Genomic DNA, 2,906 nt, shown 5'->3' on the forward strand with positions numbered 1-2,906 from the left:
CATACATTTTGTATTCATAGTAGATTTTCGAAGTGACGTCCTTATTGTGCAATACAATGAGGAGGTCTATTTACAGTTTCTAAATGAACTTCCCTCCAAATTTGCGAAGTAATTAAAGCAGAAAACCAAAAAAACAAAAAAAAAGCTAAAATCTTTCATATTAAATGTATAGGTTGATCCAAAAGTAATGATAATTGGGTATTTCCTGTGCACATAAAAATATAAAATAAATGTTTTATGCTTGCTCATGTAATCACTAAGTTATCACAAAAAAATTATATCTACAGGCCACGTTTCCAAGTATTAACATTAATTTTAATGTGAACAGTGCGAGCCAGAATGTTTCCCGGCGAAAAGAAGAAACAACGATTCGACATTTAGAGGGTGAATTTCTAAATTTTTAATGAGATCAGGATAATTTTTTGTCACGATTTGTGACCATGGGCGTTAGCTGGGTTCACCATGTTTATGCTGAAACCAAGAAACAATCAATGGCCTGGATGCGAGCTTCCAAATTGACGGTGAAGATTTTCAAAGTGAAAATTAGTGGGATAGATTAAAGCCGTAGTTTTTTGGGACGCTGAAGAAATGTGGAATATTTTAAAAAGGTAGCCACTACTACACAGGGCTCTTACTACACAGACCAAATTAAAAGATTGCGGGTAGGTTAGTAAGAAAAAGAGACATGGCAAACTTCGGTCTTGAATGTTGGTTCACCAAGACAACGCACCAGATCACAAAGCGTCAGTTGCGATGGCTGCCAATCAAAAATCGGCATTGAAAATGCTTGAACACCCACCCTGTTTGTAAGATCTAGCTCCTAGTTAATTCTATCTCTTACCTCGGCACAAGAAACACCGTCGATACAAGAAATTTTAAGACGACAGCGAAGTGATGGCCGATTTTGAGGGGTTTTTGTAGATGAAGTCAAAGTTTTTTTTTTTCTAAGTTAAGGAAAAAAAATATCGAAGTATATTATCTAGTTAGAAGACTATCTAGAGAAATACATAATTATTTTAACTGTAATGACCTTGTTTAATATTGATTATCATTACTTTTGGATCAACCCATGTACATGGGATATTCATATCTCATACTAAATGTATGGGAGGGTTTAAAGTTAATTTTTTAGATATTTCTCGTATTATTTTTAAAAATTTATTATGGCCATTTTACTCATTAGGTTAAGTACTTTCGATATCAGTTTAAAGTTTTTTGATATCTGTAATAGTTACGGAATAATCGCCTGTGCACACTTAACGATTACACCCTGTATATTCTATAATTTAGGATAGCGTAGAAAAATGGATGTAAAAACTACTATTTAATAATAACTCTTTGTCCCACCTTTGCGTTACTCCATACAGCTGTAAGTGATCAATTTTAGCGGACAAAAAAGTCCGCGGACTAAAATCTCTCGTCTGCACAGGACATTAAGGGCAACAAATTAAAAAAATGTAATTTTTTTATGTAAGTAGACAATATTATGTATAATTTTGGATAAGATTATGTAGATATCATCAACGAAACTCGACCAACTTAACTTGTCTTACACACATAAAATCACTTAAAATGATCTAAGATAAAATCCCTTAGATCAGTAAGTAAAATCCTCAGAATTATAAAAATAATAAAAGTAATTGCAAAACCTTAAAGCAATAAGTTCGAGAAATTTCGTTGCAGTAACAAGATATTAACGCTAAAATAAATTAAAGTGAATATTTTTTTTGCCTTTTGATGTTACATTGTATTATGAAATATTTTTCATGGCAGATCTCACGGCATACATGTATTTGGGACTAAAAATGACTATTGTGTCAAGATTACACTTTCCGTGCTAAAGAATAAGTAAATGATATCTATACACTACTATTGGTTAGGGAGCCAGGTGCAAATTTGGTTAACTATTTCCTCTCAAGAGATAATTCGTCAGACGCATGAGAGTATAGTATTATAAAGCCTCGTGAACGTCAGCTGGCGCTCGGTTGGGGGGGTGAGCGGTTGTAGCCTCCCACGCACATAGGAAAAAAAATACATTCATTCATTCATTTCCTCTCAGCTAAAAATTTGTCAAATTGTAGCTAACCCAATATCTCAACGAAAAAAAATAGTCAGCTGGTTACCACATGGTGTATTATACGTCAGCTGGTGTCTCGAACATGAAAGTTAAATTTAAAGAAAAATTTATTTTCCCTTATTTCCTCTCAAACAAAAATTTACCTGATGATAGCTTATATGTAACTGTGGATAAATATATATGTCAGCTGGCTGTATCTTGGTGGAAAAACCGTCAGCTGATACGGGAGGCTACAACCGCTCTTCCCCCCAACCGAGCTCCAGCTGACGTTCACGAGGCTTCATAATACTATAATTTGATGCATTTTACTAATTACCGCTTGCTCCCGGACCATATGTCTTAATTATAACCTTCTAGTTAGTTTTGCAGAGATTCCGAATTACCTATATGTGATAAGTTTGTAATTGTAGTTTGAGTTGTTAGAATTGTTTCTCTTGTACAATATATTAGATGAATGAACCATAAATACAAAAATTATACATTTGTTCATACTTTTCCGCTCTACATAGGCCAAGAGGCCAAGTTAATCGTTAAAATAATACTAAAAAGGTTATTGAAAGACTGGTCTAATCAATAACTAATAAAAAATGATATTATTTCGATGGATTCATAAAAAATTGTATGATAATGTATAATAATAATAAAAGTAAGTCAGTAATAATATAACTAAAGGAAGGAATAAACATGACTCTACGATCTCGATTATATGAGTAGAGATAATTGAAGTTCTTAATATTGGTTTGGTTACAATAAAAAAATATATATATAAAGGTTTATTGGGTAGGTCGTAGGTTACACCACCATAATAACCAAACACATAATTCAATTT

The sequence above is a fragment of the Colias philodice genome, chromosome 3 (assembly GCF_061535455.1).
Source record: "Colias philodice isolate Cphi_HAF_F1 chromosome 3, ilColPhil1 Martin Lab GWU primary, whole genome shotgun sequence".
Taxonomy (NCBI): domain Eukaryota; kingdom Metazoa; phylum Arthropoda; class Insecta; order Lepidoptera; family Pieridae; genus Colias; species Colias philodice.